The following is a 13,371-nucleotide window of genomic DNA, read 5'->3' as shown; positions in this document are numbered from 1 at the left end:
GACTTTGATGGTAACATAATATGTCTACCCATGTTTGTCTGGTTGTATGAGTAACTCTTGAATGCTGTTTGGTTTTCCAAATTACCTCTTAAATGTGTTTTCTCTGCCATTTTTGCATCAATCATTGTGAATTTCTAGAAAAATGTTACATATTGTATTCCCTTAATTTTTACTGACACCTCATTTAAATGCAGTTTCTTTTCGTTGGTATGGATATTTAAAAAACCATTGAGTTAAGCTGTTCAGGCTTTGTACCGGTATCTTATTTAGTTTTACTGGTAATTGGAATTAATCACAATTTTCTCAACATTTGGTTTCATTTAACAGGCTCAAATATTCTTTGTGAAGCTCCTCTGCTTTTTTGTCCCCTACCGATTTCACCGAAGGGGACTTATGGTTTGTGAGTCTGTCTGTGAGTCTTTCTGTGAGTCTGTCTGTGAGTCTGTCTGTGAGTCTTTCTGTGAGTCTGTCTGTCACACTTTTCTGGAGTATGTTAATTATTGCTAAAAAGAAGCTATCATTAATAATAAGTGTTCCTTAATTAATTCATAATTTATACATGTAAGTGGGAAAACTTGCCTGATATGAACATTGCATACTCTCATTATACAGTATTAATATTCTTTTTGCCCACTTCCTATAACATTCTGTTAAAAATGCATTTGTTACAATTGAGTTATAAATGTCATATTAATGACTGTACCATAATTATTAGTAAACTTCCAATTATGGCATTTATCTGAAATATTTCATGAATCTTCTTATTTGATGTTAAAATATTTTCGGAATTTAAATCTGTCTGTGAAACGTTCAATAGTTATTAGCCTTTGATCTGTATATTGTCTGAAAACGTAATTGTGCTCAAACCTGCAATCTGCTTTATGATTTCCACAAGAAATATTAAGCTGTAGCATACCATATTGAACTTTTATTGAGACAATAAACATGTTCCCATGACAACAACAAGGTCTCTTGATATTAAAAATATGAGACATTTATTGGAGTAGGACAATACTTTGTTGGTGATATAGAGAAGTGAAATATTAGTCATGATCAATAACTCTGTCACCCTCCTTTTGTTGCAGTTGGCAAATAAATATTTCCCATGTACTTGTGACCAGAAATTGTTAACTTGTCAATAACTATGTTATACATTGTAAGAAGCTACAATAATTGATCCATTAGAATATTTTTTTTGAAACAAATATATTTATAGTAATAGTAATATTTTGTGTTTATTTTGAATGGTCATTTAACAATGCTGATATACAGATCTATATTATCGTAAAAGCAACATGATAATGGAGTCATTAATAGACCAATTTTGTAATATATATTATCAAAACTGGTTCTGCAATTTAGGTTATTCCAGTCCTTTTCCAAGCTTTTTACTGCTTTTGTTCCCTACTTTGGTAATGTTGACTGGCTTTTAAATCAGTAATAGTGAAATAATGAAGCACTAAAATTTCAAAAAGAATCTGATTGTTGTTGACAAAAAAACAACAACAAAATTCAGTTTTATTATTTTTAGCTCGGCTGTTTTCGAAGAAAACCCGAGGTATTGATATAATATAGCCAGCTTGTTGTGTCCTGTTGTGTCGTCCGGGTCGTGCTAAAACCTTAACATTTTGTCAAAGTTTTGAACATTGGCTCCAAAATCAAAGGGCTTCAACCTACAACTTTGAAACTTCATACATGTATGTAGCTGCACCTTGATGAGCTCTACATGCCACACCCTTTTTTGGGTCACTAGGTCAAAGGTCAAGGTCACTGTGACTTCTTAAAAAAAAAAAATCTGATAAGCTTTCATTTATTCAAAACTGCACCCACAGCCGAGTGTGGCACTCGTTATGCGGTGCTCTTGTTAAACAATAGTAGTTGTATACAATTTGGTTGTTTTTAATACAGTGGGAGCCAGCATAGCAGGTCAATTACTTTGTGCCTTACAAAAACTTGGGAAGTGCCTGACATAGAAATATTAGCAGTACTTTGGTGAATATAAATAGGGTATTTTTTGAGTTTGGTAAGTTCTATTTTAAAAGTAAAATGTTAAGATAAACAATTAAATATAATGTAGCGTAATTACACATTGTTCGTTGATATCACACAGTAATAACCAACAAAGTTCATTTCTGATTTTTTTGCGTTTTATTTCTGCTTATTAACACAACACAACGTTTCCAAAATGTTTGTCAAATACAAGATACATGCGAAGCCCGCAATGGGCCCATCCTGCGAAAGCCAGCAATAATGTGACTTGTATGTTCGGCCGTTTAAGTAAGACTGTCCATTAATATAGATATAAACAACGAAAGCTTTGATAATTGTTATGTGTACAATTCTGATTGGCTGTGTAACGTCACGTGTCTACATGTACAATTCTGATTGGCCGTTTGTTGAGTCACGTGTCTGCAACCTAAATATACGTATGCAACGGACACCTAACGAATACATACGGAAATGACCGAAGATTGACACATACGGTAAGCAAATATTCGTGTCCGGTAATTATAACCCGAGGCTTATGATTTGTTGATCCAGATGGCTGCCTATTTAAGATTGTATGAAATGTGGTACAAATTTCGATCATTATATAAATCCAACAATGCCCCAAATGTGCGTTTTGTGTGCTTATGTTACACGACTTTCCCCCTTAATTAGATTTTTTTTTATTTTATGATTTAAAAAAATCTTTTAAAATTTTACTATTGAATAACTAATTAATTAAAAAAAACTACATTCATATAAACACACTCAAAAGATGGAAAATATGCGGATAACAATATGATTTTCTTGACAAGCATCTCTGCTGAAATAAATAACATTAGTAATTGTTATACAATTTAAATGTCAATCAAAATGTTGTGTAGAACATCATCTGTTGATCGTTGGCCATCTGTACATCTGGTGTCGTCCATGTTGTCTTGAAGTTGTAGCTCGCGGCGAATACGATGTTTCATTGAAGTCATTGCCGCCGTCATGAAGATAAGTCGATTGTAGGTTCGTCCGTGGCGATTGGAATGCGTTTGTTGATTCTGCTCTGCTTTCCGATGTTTAACTTGCGTCGTCGATTGTCGTTTCCGTTGTATTCATCGTTGTTGTTGTTTTCGTTGTCGTTTGTACTTTTGTTGATGGCCCCAGCGTCTTCATTTCTCTCGGGACATTAAGATCTTCTATTGGCCATAATGCTCACGAGGTATTAACTATAGCAGTGTTCTCCTTGATGTCTTAGGCCTCGGAAGTATCATTCCAAATGCGTTATCTACGCACGTCAAACAGTTGAACGGCTGCATCTACTCTATAGTGTTTAACGTCACAAGTATTGTGTCCAGTGTTGCGTCACTTGTTGTCCTTCGAAATCTTCTGGCGTTGGTCTTCTTTTAGCGATAGAACCAGGTATTCACTTTGAGAGTAAACGCCGTGATGTTCCATTCTAACTATGTTGTTTGTTTCTTCTATTGGTTGTGGAAGGCGTTGTCTCGCGAAGTCGCTCTTCTTCGGCGTTGTCTTCAAATCTCGATATTTTTATCTGCGTCGTGGTGATACAAGTATCAGTTGTTCAAAATCATGGCAAACATTTATAAATATCCCCTTAGTTATTGTTAAATATCATCATGACAACTTACTGTGATATCTTATTCAAAAAAATAAATTCTTTACAACGAAAAAAATATTAGTCAATTCCTCGAAACATACTTCGGATAAGTACATGACAGTTTGACATCTGACAAGCCATTTACTTAATATGACCTGTGTACCGCCTTAGGCATAATCATTTTACGCACGTGCGGCCAGTAAATTTTTGACAGGCGCGCGCCACTTTATTGACCTAGAGTAATGGGTAATGATAGACGTACCTGTTCATATCATGGTTTCATAAACCTCGTCTGTATCACTATAGTTTTGCCGTTGGGCATAAATTTATTGACATGTTTGACCTGTGCACTTGTAAAAATGCGCAAATATGACAAGGCAGACTTTTATATATATGCATTCATAATATAAGAACACGTATCGGTATACTTCAAAATTCAGGTCTTTGCTCCTAATCGAACTACTCAAATAATTCTTATGCGACATCGCATCTTCTGTCCATGGCGTAATTTGCTTCGATGGCACAGGGATAAATTCTCTTACTCATGAGGACGCTAAGGTTATCAGAACCTCGGGCTCGGTATGTCCGAACGCTGATCAGTCAGCCGTGCTCATAAAATATAATTGTAACCCTTAAACAATTATATTAGAAATTTAATGAGTACATATCGTTATATTTTCACTGCGCTATACGCGTCAGATCGCATTAAATTCTTACTTAAAATTACTCCAGACCTTCAATATTACCGATATCCTACATATATTTGCAATCAACACAATGACGTATATACATATTTACATAATTTTTTTTTAAAGTGTCTGCCCTATTCATATTCGCAATTACCATTACTGTTCTTATTTCCTATTTCTTTCATTTACAATTCTGAAACTATTTTTAAATTTTCCAATAATTTTATCTATTCGTCCTCTTTAATTTTCTTTATCATTCTTATAAACAAAACCCGCCTTATTTTCTTTATTAAAATAATAAACAAAACTGTCTTAAATAATCTAAATTCCTAAATTCTTAATTCTGCCAATGTAAAATACTAGGTAAATTCTTTGAATATTTGTATCATCTCCGAGTTTTTTCTACTATATTAATAAATAAAACCACCGCCAAAGTTTCTTTATTAAAATAATAAACAAAACTATATAAGATATTATTATTTCCTTGTACGTTTTAATTAAATGGAACTTTACAAAAAAATACCAACAATTTAAAATGGATTTGTGCGCAAAAAAACGCACGTTCGTATACAATCTATATTATAATCATACACAATTTATTCAAAATTCTTTAAATATTCTCAATGATTTGTTCGCCGCTAATGTCATTATTTCTATAACTCAGAAAATTCTGTAAATTTAAATTACTTTCTTTTTTATTTATTTTATTCTTAATTTCCCGATATTTTAGAAAAACTACAGATCAATGAAAAACTGTATGATTTTGATACTTGTAAAATTTGTTCGTACATAATTTATTATCAACAATATTATTTTTAACATCTAACTACATAAAATTCTTTAAAACAATTCTTAAAAATTTCGTTGTCATGACGCCTTTTACTTTCATTTTCTACTTTATAAATTTTGAAATTCCCTCTCCAAGTTTGCCATAATTGTTTTAAACAACTGACCTGAATTCATGTCGCGTTGTGGTTGTGATGTTTTCATTTTTTCGGCACGTGATCGCACTTGTGATCGTACTTCGGTCGTATCCATGGTACACGGCTCCATAAAATGTACTGTGTAGCGTAATTACACATTGTTCGTTGATATCACACAGTAATAACCAACAAAGTTCATTTCTGATTTCTTTGCGTTTTATTTCTGCTTATTAACACAACACAACGTTTCCAAAATGTTTGTCAAATACAAGATACATGCGAAGCCCGCAATGGGCCCATTCCGCGAAAGCCAGCAATAATGTGACTTGTATGTTCGGCCGTTTAAGTAAGACTGTCCATTAATATAGATATAAACAACGAAAGCTTTGATAATTGTTATGTGTACAATTCTGATTGGCTGTGTAACGTCACGTGTCTACATGTACAATTCTGATTGGCCGTTTGTTAAGTCACGTGTCTGCAACCTAAATATACGTATGCAACGGACACCTAACGAATACATACGGAAATGACCGAAGATTGACACATACGGTAAGCAAATATTCGTGTCCGGTAATTATAACCCGAGGCTTATGATTTGTTGATCCAGATGGCTGCCTATTTAAGATTGTATGAAATGTGGTACAAATTTCGATCATTATATAAATCCAACAATGCCCCAAATGTGCGTTTTGTGTGCGTTATGTTACAATAAGTTGTATTTCATCGTGAAAAAACATTTGAGTGTCAATGAAAACAAAAACTTTTTTGTATAAAACTCTCCAAGGTACTTCTGTAGTTGATCAATTAGCTAGTGGTTCCTCACATATTAAAAACAGTTTTGTTTAGACAGAATGAGTTAAAATCTCTTTTTATATAGAATCTGTATCCTTGTGGAACAATTAGAAAGTTGGAAATTCAAGCAAAATTTTGTGGAAATATATATCATACAAAGGACAAGTACATTTTATGCAAAATGCAGAGAAAACTTTTTGTCCAGCTGATTCCCTTTTTGTCCCCTACCGGTGAAACCGGAGGGGACTTATGGTTTGCGCTCTGTGTGTCATTCTGTCAGTCTGTCCGTCACACTTTTCTGGATCCTGCGATAACTTCAAAAGTTCTTCATATTTTTCGGCGTAAGCTGTATTAAGCCAGCTTTTCACCCTGACTTGACCTTTGTAAGTGTCCAATAATACTCAAATAAAATTTCCCGCGGCTAGGTACGAATGAATACACTTCATTTATTCCATTGGCTGATTTGAGTATAACACCAGAACATTGGAAACATATCCGCGTCTTTGTAACACTGTTTTACTGCATGAAGCAATTTTATCTCTAATGAAAAGGCTCAATAGATAGAACAGTTTTACAATCAATTTTCCAAATAAATACAGTTTGTGCGTTCACCTTTTATTTTCAGAGAATTACCAGCGCAAAAGCGTTTATACTAAAGGCTATGTTGTCATATTTAGTACTTACTTGCATTGCATTTCAACCCTCGAGGTTTCGGGTCAATTCGCGGCCATTTGTGAAAGTCAAGAGTTTATATACAGTTCATCACCGGAGTTGGCAGAAGGGGTTGCGATCATTGTGTTACACCGGTCTTACTGACAATAACGTAGTGACTGTAATGCATTGCATTCAATCCGCAAGGTATCAAGGTCAGTTTGCGGTCAGTTGCAGAAATCTTTATATAAACGCCGTCTCGTAAACTTTGTGCACTTGAAGTCTGTTTCGATTAGAAAGATACTAAATAAAGATATTCGGCGATATTATTGTGGTATGTCAATCATCGATTTTTAATATGGTTTCAACATTTGCATGATAAGGACCAATTTTGATAAAATTAATTAGAAATATTTATCCATTTAGACCAGTTTATTAAGCATGAGCACAATAATTCACTATACTATAATTATGCAATTAAATAAGATTCGAGTATTGCCGGCTGACCTATATGCACTCGTTTATTTTCATGTTTCTTGTGTTTTTCTATTCTGTAAATATAGATATCTGAGTAATAATATCACATAAAGCAAAATAAGCCACGAAATCTGGCGCAACACCCCGTAATTGATTTGCTTATGATGTAGCTAAGAACTGCGCAGAAAAAAGGCATCCGCTACTTTTGATCTCATGGAGATAACTTTTGATCGTTCATAAACATCGACCACAATCAACGCCGTATATCTTTTTTAAAGATATTTCTTGTTTCATGAAACTTAAAACATGGATAGATGGCAATATGGAGGGAACTGGTATGCACGTCATTTCATTTCGTTCCTACATTAAGAATTCTGGTTGCTATGGCAACAAATATTTAAAAAAATAAATATTTTTTTTTACTGACAATGGTGGAGTTTCACCGGTAGGGGACAATATTGTTTGGCAATCTCTTGTTATCCCGAGTCATTTAATTCAATATAGTATTGTATGTTTTAGTCATGTTGTTAATTCAATGATACATGTATGATGGGTGTACACTTCACATGTAACATGGGTCACAGTTGTTAAGCTTGTGTCTGTACATATGATAATAATTGGTTGATGTTTGAGATTTCTTCTTGTGTTGAACATTCAAGATTTATTTGATCAGGGTGTGCTTTATATGTTAACAAGTTCAAGTTAAGTTCATATTGTAGACTAAAATGTTGTAAAGAAATAAACTTGTGACAGCATTGAATATTGACATTTAAAGAAATACATCAATATACATCTTTAAGTTTTATGATAATTATATGCAATTATAATACAGAGAAGTTTCAAATTGAACCTTATTAAATTAATGGTAAACAATATGTTTATTGAAGCACTTTAGCCCTTATGGTTCTTATTCCCAATGCCAAGCTTTTTTTCCATATTAAAGCGGGTATATACGATTTTTTATATGTGTTTAATTGTAATATATTGATAAAATATGTTACAATAACACAAAATAGGCAAGAAAAATTATACATTAAAGCCGAATTTCATAAAATGCAGCAAAGACAAATTAGTGCCCCGAGCCGATAGTGACGTACATATTTTCCTACAATAACCGAAGCATTCGTCTTTGTATTAGGATCGGAGATAGTGTTCGTGTGTCGTATGAATAGATATCGTTGCAGAATTTCAAATAAACCGTTAAACTAAGTTTAGATGCACATCGTACATGTATGGTATACATGCTGGCGAATTCGGCTGTACAGCCGTTTTCAATTTCAGAATTAAATACCTGGCTTATTTCGCATTTTTTGACACATGTTCTTCTTAACTTTTATGTTAATTTATATTGAAATATATATATAATAAGTTTTTTACACAGTTTATATAAATTCATAAATATTTGACTAAATCGTATATACCCGCTTTAAATCCATTCAATAATTCTCAATCTTTTTTTTTTATGCTCCCCCAAAATTTATTTTGGGGCGAGCATATAGTCGCCGCTTCGTCTGTCCGTCCGTGTGTCCGTCCGTGCACAATTTTTGTCCGGGCTATTTCTCAGAAACTAATGACCGGAATTCAATGAAACTTTATGGGAAGCTTCACTACCAAGAGGAGATGTGCATATTTTCAGCGGGTTCTGGTCGGATGATTTTTCACAGAGTGATGGCCCTTTGAAATTTTCCATTAACTGTACATATAGTGCAATTCTTGTCCGGGCTATTTCTCAGCAACTAATGACCGGAATTCAATGAAACTTTATGGGAAGCTTCACTACCAAGAGAAGATGTGCATATTATCAGCGGGTTCTGGTCGGATGATTTTTAGCTCCACTGGCCAAAGGCCAGCGGGGCTTATGTCATGGTCCTGTGTCCGTCGTGTGTGTGTCAGTGCGTCCGTGCGTTTACTTTTTCTTTAAACATCTTTTTCTCCTAAACTACTGGTCTAATTCTGATGAAATTTCTCAGGAATGTTCCTGTGGTGAACCTCTTTCAAATTTGTTCAAATTATGCCCCTGGGGTCAAATTTGACCTTGCCTCGGGGGGTCAAAAAATTGAAAATTTGCTTATATAAGGCCTATTTTGTGAAAACTTTAAAAAATCTTCTCGTCCATAACCATTGGGCCTAGGGCTACCAAATTTGGTATGTAGTGACATCTAATACTCCTATAACAAGTTTGTTCAAATTTTACCCCTGGGGTCAAATTTGACCCTGCCCTGGGGGGTAAAAAAATCGAAAATGTGCTTATATAAGGCCTATTTTTAGCAAACTTTAAAAATCCTCTTGTCCATAACCTTATGGCATAAGGCTACCAAATTTGGTATGTAATGAGGACATCTTATAGTCCTCTACCAAGTTTGTTCAAATTAAGCCCCTGGGATCAAATTTGACCGTTCCCCAGGGGTCACAAAATTGAACATATGCTTATATTGGGCCCATTTTGTGCAAACTATAAAAATCTTCTTGTCCATAACCATTGGGCCTTTTTCTACCAAATTCGGTAGGTAGTGACATCAAATAGTTCTCTACTTAGTTTGTTCAAATTATGCCCCTGGGCTCAAATTTGACCTTGCCCCAGGGGTCACAAAAATGAACATATGCTTAAATAAGGCCTATTTTGTGCAAACTGTAACAATCTTCTTGTTCTTTATTATAGAGCCTAGGGCTACTAAATTTGGTATGTAGTGATATCTAATAGTCCTCTACCAAATTTGTTCAAATTATTCCCCTGGGCTCAAATTTGACCTGGCCCCGGGGGTCACAAAACTGAACATATGACGTTTACCAGTGGAGATTACTGCGGCCGTTTGGCTGTGACCAACAACAACATCAACATCTTGTAAACATAAGATAAAACCCTGTCATTTAGTGCCATTTTAGGTCAGATGGTGACTGCTTACCAAGGCATTGAAGTAAGAACATGTGTTATGAATGTTTTTCTTATAAACTGAAAAAAGTCGGGTTTTATTTAAATATGTCGTAAGTGACCATATATCCGGATGAAAATATTTTGGATGACATGTTAATTTTATGTCTTTTTTGTAGTGTTTAAACCAGTTTAATAATATATTATTGATTTTAAAAACACAACTTTCATGAACATAATTATTTCAAGAAAAGTAAATATATGATACTGCACGGTAAACTCAAACTTTGTATCCAAGAGAAGGTGTTGAAATTAATGAAGTTCAATGTTCTTAACTATCGTATATGCTGCTTTTTAATAACTAATGATTCATTGTTCCATTTGTGAATCGTGACTCATTAATTATGGATATGATTTCCAATTGCTCAACAATCCATATATATTTCTGACCATTTTATAATTTTCTTAATATAAGTTATGAATTGATCTTAGAAGTCAAATGTATTACTTAATTAAATACATTTATAAATATAAAGAAATAATCTTTAGATTATCATAATATTCTCAGGCCTGTTGGTCTTAGGGATGTGTGGGTTGATGAGCAATTTCTCCTTTTATCACAATGATTTCTACCCTACCTGATCATTTCCTTCATATTCCATTTTAATTTAATTGACGTCTGCAACCTCTTTAAAATTGGGAAAGTCCAAAATGTGTCATTTGGTTAAGGGTTAAGGCATTTTGATTCCTATGGGTCTCTTGTGAATCTGTTTCAAATCAAATGCGTAGATTTGATCTTCAGCATCTAAAAATATGTGAAATAGAAAGAACGACAATATCTTTTGGAGAGATAAATGTACCTACGTTATAAGCAAAGGACCTGTGCAACAATTCCCGGGCTTTTAAGTCTGTTTAGTTAACACAGTAGTAACTTTTTCCATATATAAAAATGCTAACCCTTCCAACTTAAAACGCCCAGTGGGACGAGGGATCAGAGAAAGTCACATGCTTGAGTACATTTCAACCCATGCACATTGCACGTTTTTTTCGCAAAGAAAAAACAGTGGAGCGATACAGAGCCATCATGGCCCTCTTGTTCACAGAGTTATGGCCCTTTGACATTTTGCATTAACTGTACATATAGTGCAATTCTTGTCCGGGCTATTTCTCAGCAAGTAATGACTGGAATTCAATGAAACTTTATGGGAAGCTTCACTACCAAGAGGAGATGTGCATTTTATCAGCTGGTTCTCGTTGGATGATTTTTCATAGAGTTATGGCCCTTTGAAATATTCCATTGTACATATAGTGCAATTCTTGTCTGGGCTATTTCTCAGCAACTAATGACTGGAATTCAATGAAACTTTATGGGAAGCTTCACTACCAAAAGGAGATGTGCATATTATCAGCCGGTTATGGTCGGATGATTTTTCACAGAGTTATGGCCCCTTAGAAATTTTCTATAAACTGTACATATAGTGCAATTCTTGTCCGGGCTATTTCTCCCCATCTACTGACTGGAATTCAATGAAGCTTTATGGGAAGCTTAACTACCTTGAGAAGATGCGCATATTATTTGTGGGTTCTGGTTAGATGATTTATTTAGAGAGTTATGGCCCTTTGAAATTTTTAAGTTGCTAAACCATCCATCGTATTATTTTGTCCAAAGTTATGCTCCTCAAGACGTTTCCTTTTATCTGAATATATAGTGCAATTTTGTGACAAAAAAACCTTTGGGGAGCATCACCCGTCTCCGACGTTCCTCGTTCACCTTTTTTTCTGTTTAGAAGTGTAAAAGAGATGATAATTGAAATAATGGGTTTTAATCGTTTAATGTCCATTTTACAGATAGCTTTATGTTCGAGATTTTCTGTTTTATATAAGTTTATTACTAATAATTAAACATAAATGTAAACAAAAAAAGGACTCTTTCCCATTTCAAAGTAAATTGATGCCAAAGTTCCCATTTCATGATAAAGGTCATAATCTTAAAAGGTGAGAAAAAGCCCAGTGACAGAGTAAAAGTTTAATTTTGATGAGCCTACTACATTGAATGATGGAATATCTTTCTGATTTTTCTCATTCCTGTATTTGATTATAAAAAGTAATCTCAATAACACAAGATCAATTTTCCATTGACAATAAGTATTAAATAAGTATTAAAATAGGCGAGTGGACACTGCATTTGAAGAGCACCAGTCTTTACTTACCGTATTTGTCAGTCAACACTTTCATAGTGTCATGTAAAGAAGCTCTGAGTCATGAATATTTCAGAAGGACATTTTCAGTGAGAGCTATAGTTAGCTATACATGAAAGATTTTTCACATCCACTTAACAAATGACTTCGTCTTACTTTAAGACATTTTTATTGGTCTAAAATTTCTACTACATCGTAAAGCCTATTTCTGATTCTCATTACTTGGGCAAAAAAAGCTTTTTCAGTATTTGAATGAAATTTTCATCCCTATTTCTGTTTCCAGTATGGATTAATGCAATGATTATGAGGAAACAAATATTTCTCATAATCTGAAAGCATGAATTGAGTACATTTGATGTCTTATGAAATATAAATCTATGCTGTACAGTCAGTTTATTTCGAGTACTCTATAATAATTGGCTTGATGAGAAATTGATTTTTCATTGGTCTTAAATTAACAACCATGTCGGACATTATTTTTATTTAACATCACCATTTAAATTAAAATTAGATCATCGATCCAGATAAAATACATAATTCATGGTGGAGAATCAGTAAAGAACAATTAAAAAATCAAAATTACATGTACAACTGTCATGCAAAGCTCCATGCAATCACTATAATATAGTTATACTTTAATATAATGAACAAAAATGCTGGGGTTTTATTATGCCCCCCCTTCGAAGAAGAGGGGGTATATTGTTTTGAACATGTCTGTCCGTCGGTCGGTCCATCCGTTGGTCGGTCCGTCTGCCAAAAAGTTTCCGGATGATAACTCAAGAACGCTTAGGCCTAGGATCATGAAACTTTATAGCTACATTGATCATGACTGGCAGATGACCTCTATTGATTTTCAGGTCATTAGGGCAAAGGTCAAGGTCACAGTGACTGGAAACAGTAAAATGGCTTCCAGATGATAACTCAAGAACGCTTGGGCCTAGGATCATGAAACTTCATAGATACATTGATCATGACTGGCAGATGACCCCTATTGATTTTCAGGTCACTAGTTCAAAGTCACAGTGACTCGAAACAGTAAAATGGTTTCCAGATGATAACCCAAGTACGCTTAGGCCTAGGATAATGAAACCGCTATTGATTTTCAGGTCACTAGGTCAAAGGTCAAGGTCACAGTGACTCAAAACAGTAAAATGGTTTCCGGATGATAACTCAA

The 13,371-nt window shown here is 34.2% G+C and overlaps 2 protein-coding genes across 2 annotated transcripts in view; one reads left to right on the top strand and one right to left on the bottom strand.

Annotated features, from left to right (window-relative positions):
- Window positions 1-13,371, bottom strand: part of LOC127862393 (NIPA-like protein 2) — a 372,103-nt gene that overhangs the window by 138,934 nt on the left and 219,798 nt on the right. The gene's annotated exons all lie outside the window — the stretch shown is intronic.
- LOC127862397 (PDZ domain-containing protein GIPC1-like) overlaps window positions 1-13,371 on the top strand; it is a 31,485-nt gene that overhangs the window by 9,649 nt on the left and 8,465 nt on the right. The window lies entirely within an intron of this gene.

The sequence above is a fragment of the Dreissena polymorpha genome, chromosome 16 (assembly GCF_020536995.1).
Source record: "Dreissena polymorpha isolate Duluth1 chromosome 16, UMN_Dpol_1.0, whole genome shotgun sequence".
NCBI lineage: Eukaryota > Metazoa > Mollusca > Bivalvia > Myida > Dreissenidae > Dreissena > Dreissena polymorpha.
This window is presented reverse-complemented; position numbering and strand designations above follow the sequence as displayed.